Source organism: Halichoerus grypus, chromosome 2 (assembly GCF_964656455.1).
Source record: "Halichoerus grypus chromosome 2, mHalGry1.hap1.1, whole genome shotgun sequence".
Lineage (NCBI taxonomy): Eukaryota > Metazoa > Chordata > Mammalia > Carnivora > Phocidae > Halichoerus > Halichoerus grypus.
The window spans coordinates 95,051,914-95,069,126 of NC_135713.1; positions in this window are offsets into that span (position 1 = coordinate 95,051,914).

The window sequence follows — 17,213 nt, forward strand, 5'->3', positions numbered from 1 at the left end:
CCATTCAGTTTAAGCTGGCAGTGCTTTTGCTGATATAATGCATTTCTTAAAGGCACTGTGGGTCTCCTATCAATTTCCCTTTACACAAAAGCAACATTTATCATCTTTCTGAGACAGGCCCTCCTTTACCTACAGTCAGGATGCTGAGATGGTTGAAGGACAACTCAAACATGGACAGGTCCTATTGTTTGAGGAGCTGTATGAGGCACAAATCTGTGTGGAGAGGGCCTTTTGTGAATGATTACTATTCTGATCTTCTAATCTTCCTGAGGTTTTAACAAAAGCTTGCACAATCACTACTTGGCTTTTTCTCTAGGCCAGGGCTTTTCTCTATGCCACAAGCTTGAAAGTCATTTCTTAATTTTAACATCTTTTGCCATTTGGAGAGACTGAGAATTTTCAAAGTCATCAAGTCCTGGCTTCTTTTTGATTAACAGTTCTTCCCTCAATTTTTCTCTCTCCCCTTGCATTTTACTACATGTAGCAAGAAGGACCAGTTGGCACCCTCAACACTTTGCTTGGGAATCTTTGCTAAATGACCTATTTTATCACATACCTGTTCTGCTTTTCCCATAATTGCAGGAGACAATTTGGCTACACTTTCTGTTACCACCTAACAAGAAAACCTCTTCCTTCAGTTTCCAATGACATGTTTCTTATTTCCTTTTGAGCCCTCCCTGGCAGCATCCTCCAAGTTTGAGTTTCTGCTGACAGTCTATTCAAGACAACTTGGGCTTTCTCTACACTGCTCCTCAAAATTCTTCTAGCCTCTAACCAGTGCCAAAGTCATTCCCACTGTTTTAAGTATTTGTTATAGCAGCACCATATTTTCAGTACCAAAATATAACCTTGTGTTTATAAGTTTCATTGATTAGGTCTATTAGAATTGCAACTACATGGGAAGGTTTTGTATCTTTGTAAGAAATTTCAAAACCCAGCATCTCCTTCCTGTGCTACTCAGAAATGATACTGTTTGCTTCTGATTTTGAGAAAATTACTATATCATCAGGAAAGTAAAGATAGATATTTTAAAAAGATACACTATCCTTTGGAAGAGTACAAGAATACTTTTAAGAATAAGTATAGTGGGATGCCTGGGTGGCTCAGTCGCTTAAGTGTCTGCCTTTGGCTCCTGGGATCAGTCCCACATGGGCTCCTTGCTCAGTGGGGAGCCTGCTTCTCCCTCTGCCTGCCCCTCCCCCTGCTTCTTCTGCGTGCATGCGCGCATGCGCTCTCTCTCTCTCTCTCTCTCTCTCTCTCTGACAAATAAATAAATAAAATCTTTTAAAAAAAGAATAAGTATAGTGATAAAGGAGAAATAAATTTAAATATCTAAGTACTTCACAACAGTTTAAGTATAATAGTAAGTTCTGTCATCGTGATGTTTCATTTGTGTGTGTTTCTGCTTTTTAAGGCATTTGTAGCCTTTAAAAGATTCAGATATAGGATATTTGTGATTTTAGGAGAATCCGATTAGTTTGGAAATCAATGTTAAAATGTCTGGAAAACGTATTTGTTAAGTTCATAAGCTTTAATTTTTTTAGTTTTATAATAAGGAGAATTTGAATTTTTAGAGAAATACTGCTTAATCTATTTGTATAATTAATAAATTAAGCATTAAGCAAAGTACAGATAGCAGCGACTGTGCCTCTTGTGGACACAGGCCCCCTCAGACACTAAAGAATTTAATCAGATGTAAGCATTCCAGAAAGATTCATGGAGGAGACACGGAAAGTGGCAGAGTGCAGGAGACCTGAGCCACAAGCCGAACCAGTCGCTGGTGGACCGCAGAGCACGGAGGGCAGCTCTGCAATGCCGCTGTCCTGACTCCCTCTAGCGGCTCAGACTGCAAAGCCCGCCTTTCCTGAGCACCAAGAGAAAGGTGCTTATTGCTAGGTCATCTCGCTCTCCAGGAAGTTTCATTTGATTGGTGAGATCATAATAATAATAATAGTAACAACAACAACAACAATAACAACAACAATAATAATACAATAATAAAAGGTCCAGAATTTCTTCCGCCAAGGCTCTTGTGAGGCATTCATCCAGACTTTGCACAAACACTCCCTAGTCACTAGGCGCTGCAATCCGCTTTGAGCATCCCTAATGATGATAAAATGCTTGCTTCTTTTCAGCCGACACTCTCTCCCTGTAACCTGTATTCACTGGCTCTGCGTTTGCCCTCCAGAGCTGCACAGCACAATTCTAATCTCTCTTCCACCTGACAGCACTTCAAATATTTGGAAACAGCTTCTTGACACCCCCCACCCCCACCCCCTTTAAAAGGCTTATCTTCTCCAGGCCAACGGAGCTAGTTCTTTCAACCGCTCTTCCTTTGACCCAGTTTCCAGTTTCTGTTCCAGTTACTTTCCTCTGGAGGCATTTCTGGTTTGTCAACATCCCCCAAAAATGCACTGACTGTAGGAACTGCATTTGCTCCCTGGAACGGGACCCACCTGTCCCACACGCGGCGGGGGCTGCCGCGGCCCTCCCCACACATGCTACTACAATGGTTCAGTGCTCTTTGGAGGAGCTTTGTCAAATGATGGATGGGAAGCTGAGATTTCTCCTGTCTGTATTCTCCCCACATGAGGCAAGTTCACACTTGCCTTACTTGACCCTCTTTGTAGTCCTGAAGCATTTTTATAGTTGGGCAGAACTCCTCAGTTTCTCCAATAACAATGTATGCAAACAACAGAAGGCAGACGACCAGGTCCCAGTGAACTTCGCCTGCCCCTGATCAGAAAGCTCAAAAAACCCCAAGAATGACCTATTCCCTTGTGAGACCTCTTCCCAAGAATGACCTATTCCCTATTCTAGAAACAGCTTGGCCACCTGAGAATGGGTTCTGATCTTCAGGTTGGGACATCTGATGAGCCCAAATCCCTTCTGTTATTGTTTAAACTCACTTTTTCTCATATTGCTCTGCCGGGACACTGAGGGAAAAAAAGACTTGGTGTCAATAATGTAACATCTCTTTATAGTTTCAAGACTGATATTCAGTCTACTCACACCTCTCTTCTCTGAACTAATGTAGACTTTTTCCCTGAAGGGCTATTTTTCAAAACCTTTCATCATTTACTTTGTCTCCCCTGGCTCCTTTCCAATGTCTCTGTAACATCCTCCACTCATGGGTCCCAGGACTAAACAGTATGTTTTAATGACTAATATTGGCTATAGATTAAGAATTATATCTGTGAAAATATTTCCATTATAACATAGCTCATTGTTACTAAGATTTATATACCTAAGGAGTCCCTGGCTAGCATATATAGGTTATGTTTCCAAACTTTCTTTGTAGATCAGATACCTGGGCACATTTTTCCACAGAAACAACGTTATATCTGATACTTGGGCTCCCAGCCCAGCCAACAAAAGCCAATTTAATTCACAAAGCAATAATGATATCAGGCTGAATTTACAGAATAAGAATTCTCTGATCTTAAGAATAAGAGACACAGAACGACAGAATGGCAATTTCTTCTCCAGTTTCTCAGCAAAGGCCGCTGCTTGGGAACATTTTGAACTGGGAGACTCTGGGAGACTCTTAACTTTGGGTATTTCCCTCATTCTTTTCTGGCCTTCTCTCACCTCTTTGGGTCCTTATCCCAGTAGCCCAGTGTGACCCAAAGTCTCCTACTGTACTGCCACACTCAGATCTCCCCACATCCCTCCATTCTCCCTGCTTCAGTACATCTAGGTTCCCCTCTCCCACAACACAAGCAACCCATTCTTCTGGTGAAGCTAAACTCAGGTAGGTGTTAGGATGAACCATTCGCCATGGGTGAGTTCTCATAATGCCTCTGGTTTTCAATGGGTATGTTAGTTCTCCACAAGACTCTCATTTGTGCACTTTCAGGCAGGGTCAGGAAATGAAAAACTACAAGTATATGAGAGAAGATTTTTGTGAATCTGGAAGCCATTATATTAGGTTTGCTTGTTCTGTCTACTTGGGAGTCTATTCCAAATGGTACCTGCTTTCCACAGATTCCCTCCTTCCTCCACTTCTGAATCACAGATCATATGTTCCAGATGGTTTTTCAGCAGTTACAAGGTTTTTAAAATTGTTTTTGAGAAATTGCTATTCTTTGGAGAAAGTTAGTGAAAGCAACCAGACCAAAAAAAAAAAAGACATACTGTAGGATTCTATTTGTATAAAATTCTAGAAAAAACAAACTAATCTATAATGATAGAAAGCAAATCAATGGTTACTCAAGTTCAAGGGAAAAGGGAGAAATGGATTACAAAGAGGCGTGAAGAAACTGTTGGAGGCAATGGAAATGTACATTGTCTTGATTGTGATAAAGGTTTCATGGGTATATACCTGACAAAATTTATCACACTGTACACTTCAAATATGTATAGATTATTGTACAGCAATTATGCCTCAATAAAGTTATAAGAAAAGGGAAAATGCAAAAAGGCTAATCTGTATGCACATATATATTTTCCCTCTCAGAACTGACATTTTTTGTTTATCATATTTGCCTCAAGTGTTGTTTACAGAAAAGAAATGAGATAAAACAGATAATAGTGAAGTCTCCAACCACAGTTCCATTTCTTCACCCCAGTCCCTAGAAGCAATTAATCAGGAATTTGGTATGTATCCCAATCAGTCCATTTGTAATAACTTCATATGCATACATACATATTCTTAAACAATATATATTATTTCTGTGTGCTTTAAAATTTACATAAATGACAGCATATACATTTTATTCCACAAATTTCTTTTTTCTTACAAGTTGACATTATGGAGAGAGAGAGATTTTATTTTATTTTATATATATTTTTTATTTTAAAGAAGTTGAGATATTTTATTTTCTATAAGTTGCATGAAATTGGTGATTTGAATAAATATTCAGATTCTAAATTTTTCTCTACAGTTAAAATTCACTAAAATAATTGGACTATTTTTTTTTTAATTTTATTATGTTATGTTAGTCACCATACAATACATCATTGGTTTTTGATGTGGTGATCCATGATCCATTGTTTTCGTATAACACCCAGTGCTCCACACAGTACGTGCCCTCCTTAATACCCATCACCGGGCTAACCAATCCCCCCTCCCCCCTCCCCTCTAAAACCCTGTTTGTTTCTCAGGTCCATAGTCTCTCATGGTTCATCTCTCCCTCCAATTCCCCCCGCCCATTTTTCCCTTCCTTCTCCTAATGTCCTCCATGTTATTCCTTATGTTCCACAAATAAGTGAAACCATATGATAATTGACTTTCTCTGCTTGACTTATTTCACTTAGCATAATCTCCTCCAGTCCCATCCATGTTGATGTAAAAGTTGGGTATTCATCTTTTCTGATGGCTGAGTAATATTCCATTGTATATATGGACCACATCTTCTTTATCCATTCATCTGTTGAAGGGCATCTCGGCTCTTTCCACAGTTTGGCTGTTGCGGACATTGCTGCTATGAACATTGGGGTGCATATGGCCCTTCTTTTCACTACATCTGTGTCTTTGGGGTAAATACCCAGTAGTGCAATTGCTGGGTTATAGGGTAGCTCTATTTTTAAATTTTTGAGGCACCTCCACACTGTTTTCCAAAGTGGCTGTACCAACTTGCATTCCCACCAACAGTGTAAGAGGGTTCCCCTTTCTCCACAACCGAGAGAGAGATTTTACATATGGATATATTATGTTATAGTTAAGTACAATCTATTCCTTCTAATGACTATTATAATAATTCATATCATAATATAATGGAATATTATGATAAGTCTTATCACAATATACTATGGTATTATGATAATTCCTATCACAATATAATGTGAATATATCACATTTTACTTACCCATTTCCTCTCTGATAGGTATTTCAGTTGTTTTCAATTTTTCATAATTATAAGCAATATTGCAATAAGCTGCAAGGTTTTCAAAACAAATCTCACGGTACTGGCAGTAGGAGTTACTGGGTAGTGACCACCAAGTAAGTGTACAGATAGGTTTTCTATGAGTCAGAGGCTGGTAAGGCAAATGTCCTGCTTCAAAGATCTATGAACTGCACAAAAACATCCAAAGTTGGATATGAAGCAGTCTCTAGATTGCAACATAACAAAGCAGCTCTGTGAGGTATCCTACAGAGTTGAAGATGATTCAGAGGACATTCCAGTGGCTGACAGAGTTTAAATCTGACTTGGACACACTAGGAACCCAAAGAAGATGACCTTCCATGAAGCAAGTGGGGCAAATGCCTTTAGCAACAAGCCATGAGCCATTCAACTGTATCCATTGCTATTTAAATTCTTGAGAGTTTTAATGTTAAGTGAGCATCAGAAAGAGTATATTCAGGGGCACCTGGGTGGCTCAGTCAGTTGAGCATCCAACTCTTGGTTTCAGCTCAGGTCATGATCTCAGGGTTGTGAGATCAAGCCGCATGTTGGGCTCCATGCTCAGCATGGAGTCTGCTTGAGAGTCTCTCTTTTCCTCTCCCTCTGCCCCTCCCTCCGCTTGCACACTCACTCTCTCTCTCTCAAATTAATAAATAAAATCTGAAAAAAAAAGAAAGAAAGCATATATTCACTGCTTCTAGGTTATTAAGTTTGATATTTATGTATTCAAACTACCTTGTTTATAGCAGTATTCAGATCCCTCCACTGTGCTTAATTTTTACTTTCTTGATTTGGTAAAGTTTCCATGGAGCATGTTAAAACCTCCATTACTGGGGCACCTGGATGCCTCAGTCGGTTAAGTGTCTTGGCTCTTGATTTCAGCTCAGGTCATAATCTCAGGGTCATAGAACTGAGCCCTGTATCAGGCTCTGTGATTCTACTTGAGATTCTCTCTCTCTCTCCCTCTGCCCCTCCCCCCCACATTCTCTCTCTCTAAAATGAATAAATATTTTTAAAACATTATTAAAAAAAAAGTCCATTCCTATTGCATTTCTAAAAATTACTGCTTTATGTATTTTGATACATAGTGATTCAGCATATACATATTCCCAAATGTTTATATCTTTGTTGTGAGTTTTACCTTTCATTATTATAAAATCATGTCTCAAGAGTGTGGAGGGAGAACATCCAACAATTCTGTGGAGCGAGATGATACAGAAGAGTTCCCCTTCTGCTACTGTTATTACAGAGAAACACTGGACAAAACAGTTACATACATAACAGAGAGAAAACAGGAACTCTCCAGATTACAGAAGTAAAGAGGGAAGTCAGACTGGGCAGTATATAAGGACTAACACGACTGTAGCCTATTCAGGGTTTGGGCCAGCTCTAGGCCATAAGAGTTCCTGGGATTTTAATACCCTTGCAAGCAACATGGTGTTGTCTGGTGTGAGCAAGGAAGACAACTGGAATTGAGCACTCTCCAAAGTCTGAGTTCCTGAGAGCTAGGCTGTTGGCAAAAACAAGGTCAGACAAATTCCTATGTCCTCGGGTTACAGGTGAAAACAAAAGTTCATCCAGAAAAACATGAAACCAAGTCTATGCCGTATATTGACGTGAGTTCTGAGTTTTCACTATGAGGTAGAAATATCAAGCTGAGAAAAAACATAAAAGCTGGTTGAGAACTGGTGATATCTCTAGGACTCGAGCAGAAGCAAACCTGCAAACACAGTCAAGGGACAATCTAAAAACCCCAAGGCACACAGTTCTTTCCCAGGGGGAAAATACCCACGCTGACTATATAAGCTCATAATAAAAATTACAAACCACAGGAGGAAAGCATCTTGAATGTGGGATCACAAAATTAGGTCGGATCAGGAGAATTGATCCCCCCCGATTTAGAGAAAATAGATCTATAGATGATGATACAGTAAGTATGTTTTAAATGACTTACAACATTTTTTTAAAGGGAATAGAAAATAGAATGAAAAATAGGAAAATATGTAAAAAGAAAGGCAGATTTAGAAAAGGACCAAACAGTTCTTTTATAAATGAAACTTAAATTAATTGAAAGTCAAAACTAAAGATATTTAATAACTGAATAGAAAATAAGCAAAGTGGAACTAAGGAAATGACTCAAAATGCAGCAGAGAGAAAAATGGAAAAAAATGAATGAGAGTTTTAAGAATCACAAAGGACAGAATCATAAATGATAGAAAGGATATCCAATAAGAGTTATAGAAGGGGTGAGGGGTGCCTCGATGGCTGTCGGTTAGGCGTCCGTCTCTTGATCTCGGCTCAGGTTATGATCTCAGGGTCTTGAGACCAAGCCCTGTGTCAGACTTCATGCTGGGTGTGGAGCCTGCCTAAGATTCTCTCTCTCTCTCTCTCTCTTTCTCTCCCTCTGCCCCTCCTGCCCCAACTTACTCTCTTTTATTTAAAAAAAAAAAAAAAAAAGGTTACAGGGGGGTGAATAGAAAATGGGAAGGAGGTAATATGTGATTCATAATTAGTTTTTTCAGAACTGACAAAAGACAGGGATTCTTCAATAGACAAGTACACTATATTAGTATCTATTGCATAACAAACCACCCCAAAACTGAGTGGATTAAAACAACAATCCTTTAAATCATAATTCTGTGGAATTAAAACAACCCCTTATTTAAATCATAGTTTTGAGGGAGAACAACTTGGACTTGGCTCAGCTGAGAGGTTATGGGCAGATGTGGTCACTGGGCAGTGGCCTCACTCACATTAGCTAACTGAGAAATCAAGGGGAAGAGAATGAGGCTCAGCCCATGAGGGCTCCCAGCAGAGCGCTCTCTGTTTTACTTGGCAACTGTCAGGCCAAAGACAAGTTCGCAGCGATCGAAGGCCTCTGTGTTCTGATTTAATGTTTTGCAGCTGGGTTTTCAAATGTGCTGCTGAATACATGTTCTGCCCTTTTATACGGATTGCGACAGATGTTGACTTACTGGGAACAACCTGGTTTTAAGAGGGGAGTTGGAATCATTTTCATTAATAACCTGGTGTTTCTTTGCCTCGCTCTATTGCAAGCTTGAGGTAGCTAATTGTTAGTTTTACCTATGACCATCTCACCTTCCAAATTCAGTTCAAAGGAACTAAAAAAAAAACAAATCTCTTTGGTCAGTGTTAAAATTTGCTCTGCTAGGACTGCAGTCCTAAGATTTTTTTTTTTTTTTGGATTATGGTTAATGTTTATAAGAATCAACAGGAATTATATTTACATAGTCTTGTAGGTTGATGGATGTGAAAAATAGGAAAGATGGGTCTGGATTATGAAAAATAAAAGGAGGTAAAAAATTGGAAGTACAGATCAAATAAAAGGAGAAAACAACAAAATTTTCCTATTTGGGATTTCCTAAACCATAAATCGTTATTCCTCTCAGCCAAGACGTGGAAACTAGAAAGTAATTTGTCTTTCCTAAACTAACTCCACACTCGAGTCTTTGATAAATTCATAGGAAATAAGGAAATCTTGTTAATAATCACAACAGATTTCAGAGTGAGAGTAGCCTATATAGGTCTGTTCTGAAAACCTTTTGTTCTGGAAAGAACCCTAGGGCAGGTAATCCCCACACAACTGTTCTACTCAAAATATATAAGCTATTGGGCAAAAAACTAGTGGCAAGAGAGAAAGGTGTCACCAATCCTAGCAAACCACTAACGTAATCCATTTAGGATTAAGGCAGGACTAGAAGATGAAGAGTTAGGGAAGGGTGGGGACAAGAAATCATTGAGGTGCTTCAGGGTGAGAGGGGCTGGGGAGATGGCATCCAGGCTCCAGATTTCCCAGGATGATACCTGTTTCAAATATTCAGACTGGAGTGCCCTTGTACCTGTCGTATTAGATGTTCAGATCTACGATTTTGAAAACTTGGTCACTATCAACACAGGGAGTCTAAGGGGCTGGGGAAGTGCCAGGAGCCTTTCCTGCTGCCTGGGCAACCATTGCTACTTTCAATGATTCTGGGGCGTCTGTGCCTTTGCTCTTACTAATCTGTATTTGGTGTTCCCCCTTGAACTTTTTAGACTTTGAAGTCTCCTCTTAGCTTTAATGATGACCAATCTCTAGCCATATGACCCCGCATCCCCCATATCCTATTTTACTCCTGCAGAGGAAAACATCCAAATTAGACAAGATCCACAAAGTGTGGGGACAAAGTAGAGCTCATAACTAGAACAAGAATGTGACTTTCTGAAATTTCAGTAAGAAGACCTTTTCTGCAGGGTACTCAGAAGGCACTTGGTGACCACTTGTGCTTCTTCCTTTGTGTTAAGACAGTGAGAACCAGAAAACAGTCTTCCCTGGGGCAGTGCATCAAGGCAGGCCTGACATGGCCACTCGGAAAGCTTGGACAGAAATTCAAATAAGCTGCTTCAACTTTGACTCTGCTTTGCCCAGCCCATCAATACTAGTGCATCTCATCTCTGTTCCTTCTTCCACATATGACTGAGTCCACTCTCAACCCACTTACCATTCCCATTCCATTTCTTTAAAAAGATTTTATTTATTTACTTGAGAGAGCGAGAGAGAGAGCACAAGCAGGGGGAGTGGAAGAGGGAGAAGCTGGCCTCCCACGGAGCAGGGAGCCTGATGTAGGGCTCAATCCCAGGACCCTGGGACCATGACCCGAGCTGAAGGCAGACACCTAACTGACTGAGCCACCCAGGCGCCCCTCCCCCATTCCATTTTTGAACTGGTCATTTGGAAAAGTGCTCTTTCCCAGCTCATTTTCCTGCTTTTGGCATTCAGTCCAGCTGCATCTATGGACACCTCCACTGCTGGACTCCCAAGCCTCCTAGGCCAGGTCCTCCTGGGATAATCTACACAAGCTAGTTATGAACTAGGCATTTACTCTTTTAACATGAAAAGAGCAGAGACTTACAGTTTTAAGATGGTAGAAAAAAATATTTTATTCTCCTTTCCCCTCTCAGGAACGAGTAAGATGAAAACAGAAACACACATGCAGCATTGATCAAAGTAGTAGGCACTTCTCTTCTCAAATCATAATATATGAAGACAGAAAGTAGCTGGAAGATTCCAGCCTTAGCAGAGAAGAGAAAGGTAGAAGACCTGCACCTGCAGAAAAGGAAATCACCAAGAAGCAAATGGATTTTGTGCTGTAAAACCCCTGAAAACCTCAGGTTTGAGGTACTAGTTGGGGTGAGGCAACTGACGAAATAGGGAGATTTGTTCCAAATCTACTTAATGAGCATTTGGTCCTCACTCTTGACCTAAAGAAAGGGATAAAACCCTTTCCTACATATATTTTTTTGGGGAAAAATGAACCAGAAATTTTCTAGTATGGTGAGGTTAGATTCCGGAGTAAAAATATTGAATGATGCAAATGTCTCTTTCTTGTAGTCCTATGATATGCAGCTAAATACAACTAGCTCACACTTTCGTCATTTCATCTGGAGATCTCTTGGCAGAAATCCAAATGTTTTTAGGTGCACATTCTAACTTCCAAGTTACCAAATATTTATAAAGCAGTTCATCCCTATATAACACAGATCATTTTCTTTCCAGCCTCCTATTTGGCCTTTCCAGTTCCCAAAGCAATGTCCCTTATGTTTTGTTCTTCTTATGTCTCTAACCCACTACTAATACCAATTCCTAATTCCAATTAGAACCAATTTCTGATACCAAAGCTATTGCCACAAAATGTTACATGGCAAACATCCAAAAACTCAGTGCCTTCAAAGTAAATGTAACTTATTATCATTGATCTGTGAGTCAGCAGAGGGTTGGTAAAGCTCAGCTGGCCTGCTCTGCTGATTTAGGTTGAACGTGGCTAAGACCAATTGGCTTTGTTCTTTGTATTAGTCATCCTCCTCAAATCATCAACATGTTCTGCTGCTTCTGATGGCACAGCATGAGAGAGCAAGCTCAACCACATAAATGCTTTTCAACCTCTGCTTGCAACATAGCTGTAATATCCCATTAGTCAAAGCAAGTCACATGGCCAAGCCTAGAACCAAAATGCAGGGAAGTACATCCCACCCACATAAGTGGGAGGGGGACAGAGAACAATAAATATTTTTGAACAATAATCTGATCTACCATACATGGTATTGTGGAATTTTAGATCACCTCCAAAGAGGAAAAGTTATCAGATCCAAAGAATTCGGAATTAGAATGGCAAAACTTCTCAGAGCAATTCCAAAATTTAGAAGACAACGGAATGCCTTCCCAATTCTGAGTGAAACGATTTAAATCTAGAAGCCTATATCCATCTAAATTAGTCAATTATAAGGCTAGAATAAAGACATTTTGAGACATTCAGAGTCTTAGTCAATTAATTACCTCCTATATACCCTTCTTCAGGAAGCTATAAGAGAATAAAATCCACCAAAAAGAGGGACTAAAACCAAGAAAGAGCAAGATGAGGAATACAGGAAATAGGAAATCTAACATAGGAGAAAGATGAAGGAAATTTCCAGCGTGACAGTGTATGGAAGTTCCATACAGTTGCATGGTGAGAAAGAGCATTCTGGACCAGAGGGATGCTCTGTGGCTCTCTGCAGTGTGGGCAATTTAATTTTGTGAAAAATGTATATAAAATGCTACTGTACAGAATGGGAAAACTCAATATATGTACAATGAAAAACTAAGCAAACAAAAAAATGGTGCAATTATTAACTCTAGAAAAATACAAAAAAAGTATATGAAAAATATAATCATAGTTCACTATGGTTCAGTTGTAAACAATATTTCATATTAAGTAGTCATAAAAATTGTACTATTGGAAGAATGGGAAAAAGAAAGTGAAATCCTACCTACCACAGTAGGAAGTCACTAGATATTATCCAACATGGATACATCAAGAAGCAATATATCAATAAGTAATATAATACAAATATTTAGCAATATGGAAGAAATGTATTGACTCTGGAGAGTGGAATTAGAAAACATGAAGGGTGGGACATAGGATTGCTAGTTTTGGGTTGCAAGTCTTTTCTCAATATTTGGATCTTTTGTAAAAATGTGTGCATATATTATTCTGATAAATATTTTAAAGGCCTAGGGAAAGGTAATAAAATAAGCCTGCATAATACTTGGTGAGAGCGAATTTCGTCCATCTTGTCATTTATTGAATAATCATTTATGCTTGGCTCTGGGCATCAAAATAATGATTAACAATGCACAGTGTTCAGTGATTACAAAACAGGTTTGCATATATTTACTCTTGTGATTTGATTCTCACAAGTTTGTGAGGTTGATACAGAAGTAAATTTACCATGATACTGATCAGTCTTAAGCTTCAGGACCTCTCAATGAATGAGCTGCTTCCTAACTCTAGGAAGGGTCACTAGCAATATGCTCACACAAATGGCCTTTTGTTAAGATGACTGTTTCTTTCCAAATTCCAATGCATCATACTTCCCTTTATGTAGGCTTGGGTATTATTTCTAAATGAATACATTTTGAATACACCTAATGTATATTCACAATTTTATATTCTTTTGTTTAAAAAGCCCCCCCGCCAATAGTATCAACTTCAAAAGGCTTCATAAATCTGAATTAATCCCTGGTAAGTATTATGTATTCCATTTTAAAAATTAATGAATAAGGGTAAGTAGCTTTGCCCAGATTTCCACATCTGGATTTAAGTGCAGGTATTTGAATGTCTGAATTCATTTTCTTTCCACTACTCCACAATACATCTCTAGATGGTGAAAGAAAGGTGAAGAGGTATCAGCTACTTTCCTGGGAAAATCAGGCCTGGAACATGGGTGGAAAGGGGGCAAACCTGAGCCATCAGGATTCATGTGGTGGTGTTCTGGGTAACAGGTGGTGGCAAAAGATACAAAAGGCAAGGTCACTGAAGAAAACCACGATGACACATAATCTGTCTTCAGCCGGCTCTGCCAAGTGGTTGGAAAGCCATTACACTAAAACACCTCCTGTGAGACACCACGTACTTGGAGTAAGAAGAGGAGGTCTCTTTTTCCAGATGTTTCTCCTTTTATCTATTTTTTATTTTTTTATTTTTAAGTAGGCTCCATGTCCAGTATGGGACCCAACGTGGGACTTGAACTCATGACCCTGAGATTAGGAAATCAAAGACTCATGGATTGAAAGAGACAGTTGTGGGGATTTAGCCCAAGTCCTCAATGAGGGGAGGCAGAGCATAGTGAGAGGCATCACACATAGTGGTTAAGAGCACAGCTAAGGGACACCTGGCTGGCTTAGTTGGTGGAACATGGGACTCTTGATCTCAGGGCTGTGGGTTTGAGCCCCATGTTGGGTGTAGAGATTACTTAAAAATAAAATCTTTTAAGAAAAATGAGCACGGGGGCACCTGGGTGGCTCAGTCGTTAAGCATCTGCCTTCAGTTCAGGTCATGATCCCAGGGTCCTGGGATCGAGCCCCGCATCGGGCTCCCTGCTCTGTGGGAAGCCTGCTTCTCCCTCTCCCACTCCCCCTGCTTGTGTTCCCTCTCTTGCTGTCTCTCTGTCAAAAAATAAATAAAACCTTCAAAAAAAATGAGCATGTTGAACTTGGCTTCTGTCTAGAAGCTATATGACTCTGAGCAAGTTATCTGAACTCTATGCCTCAGCTTCTTCATTTATAATCTGGGGATAGCAAAATGAGTCCGTATTCCCTTATGTACAATTCAGAATCCATAACCCTAAAATTACTTCAAACCTTATTTGGTAGATAGAGCTAATCTGAACTGATTTGGAAGCAAATCCTAACTCAATTCATGTAAAGGTATTTATTCCATTTAATGTAAAAATTCATATGCCACTGGGTGACAGGTATTAAGGGGGGGTATGTGTGGTGATGAGCACTTGGTGTTATACCCAACTAATGAATCACATCAAAAACAAATGATGTACTGTATGGTGGCTAACTGGATATAATAAAAAAAATTCATATGCCTCCAACAGACACAGGAAAAGATGCTCAACATCACTCAGCATCAGGGAAATGCAAATCAAAGCCACAATGAGATTTCACCTCACACCTGTCAGAATGGCTAAAATCAACAACACAAGACATAACAGGTGTTGGCGAGGATGTGGAGAAAAGGCAACCCTCTCACACTGTTGGTGGGAATGCAAACTGGTGCAGCCACTGTGGAAGACAGTATGGAGCTTCCTCAAAAAGTTAAAAATAAAATACCAGCAATTGCACTACTGGATATTTACGCAAAGGACACAAAAATACTAATTCAAAGGGATACATACACCCCGGTGTTTATAGCAGCATTATCTACAGTAGCCAAACTATGGAGAGAGATAAAATGTCCATCGACCGATAATGGATAAAGAAGAAGTGGTATATATATACACGATGGGATATTATTCAGCCACAAAAAAGAAGGAAATCTTGCAATTTGCAATGACATGGATGGAGCTAGAGAGTATTATGCTAAGCAAACTAAGTCAGACAGAGAAAGACAAATATATGCTTTCATTCATATGTGGAATTTAAAAAACAAAACAAACAAGCAAAGGGGGTAAAAAAGAGAGAGAGAGAGGGAGGCAAACCAAGAAACAGACTCTTAACTCTAGAGAATAAACTGATGGTTACCAGAGGGGAGGTGGATGAGGGGATGGGTTAAACACGTGATGGGGATGAAAAACTGCACTTGTTGTGATGAGAACTGGGTGTTGTATGGAAGTGTACACCTAAAACTAATTTACACCGTATGTTAACTCTACTCAAATTTCAATAAAAACTTTTTAAAAGTTCATATGCCGTACCACAGAAGTATTAATTTATTTAATTATGGGGTACAGTCCCCTGAGGGTGCTTTCTAACACAAGATAGATGTGCCATGTGTCTTTTCAAATCTAAATATTTTTGAAACACATCTGGTCTTATGAATTTCAGATAAAATACTATGGATCTGAAGTACCTCTCTCATAAGGCCATTGTGAGGATTAAATTAGTAAACACAGGAAAAGTGCTTAGAATAGTACTTGGCACAAAATAAGTACTCCATACACAGGTGTGCTATTATTGAGAACCCCTTCTATAAGCATATTCCTGAGAGATGTTATCTGACATTTATCTGACTCCTCAGGAGAATTCACTTGTTTATGAGACAACCAAGTTTAAATGCTGGACATTTCTGGGGTGCCTGGCTGGCTCAGTTGGTTAAACGACTGCCTTCGGCTCAGGTCATGATCCTGGAGTCTTGGGATCGAGTCCCGCATCGGGCTCCCTGCTCAGCAGGGAGTCTGCTTCTCCCTCTGACCCTCCCCGCTCTCATGCTCTCTCTCTCATTCTCTCTCTCTAATAAATAAATAAATAAATAAATAAAATCTTTTAAAAAAATAATCTAATCTTATACTAGCTGAATTTTGCCTCCCTGTCACTTCCCCCCACTGTCACAGCTAGATTTCAGTACAGTCCTTGGGGATAGCTGCCATGTCTGCCCTGAGTCTTCTTTTCTCCATGATTAATTGTTCATCACACACTGCCCCCAGACCAACCAGTTAGCTCTGCCCCGACACACTCCAGTTTGCCAATCTATCCTCCCAAATGCGGTGCCCAAAATAAAACCCAGAAATCCATCTGGGTTCTAAGAAGCATAAGTACAGTCCATGTTTTTTTCTGTGCTCCAGACTGTGAAAAACAACAGTGTCTCAGTGTGAAAACAGAAGTAAGATGGGAGGAGATTTGGAAAAACACAATCAAGTCCACATCGCAGAGTTTCATTAGAAAAACACACTAAAAAAATTCAATTTCAAAGCAATTTTTTCTGGTTTCCCTGAACGAAGATGGAAAACAGCGAGCAGCTTGGACCGATTCAAATACAAGAGTCAAACAGTGTAGAAGTAAGGTCAGTGACGCTACACCAACTCATGGACTGTGAGATCCCACAGACAGCACTCTGGTGCCTGTGTGAAGGTCACGGACCGTATCCCACAGTCCAAGAAAAACTAACGATATGCCAACAGGAGGAGGAGAAGAACAGAGCTTAAAAAACAAAACAAGACAAACAATAACTCTGACAAGTATCAGCACCAATTTACAGTGAATTACTGAGAAACAGAAGGACACTGCTCCCTCTGGTGGGCAGCTAGACCCTTCCTCGTCACCGGCCTCGACCCCTCTGGTTAAAAAGAACCTGAACGAATAATTCCACTGGAGGGGAAGAAATCCATTTCCCAGACGGGCAGTGTGATCCCTCACTCGAGCTCTGATGGGGAAAACATTCTTCTCTTGCAGTGGCCACCTTGCCTACTTGCATAAGGTGCCTAGAATTCTAGATTCTTTGGAGTCGTGGTAAAAATCCCCCAAGAGCTGGTTGGTGGGTACATGGGGATTTGTTATTCTATTCTTTCTATTTTATGTATGTTTTAGATTTTTCTAACAAAATG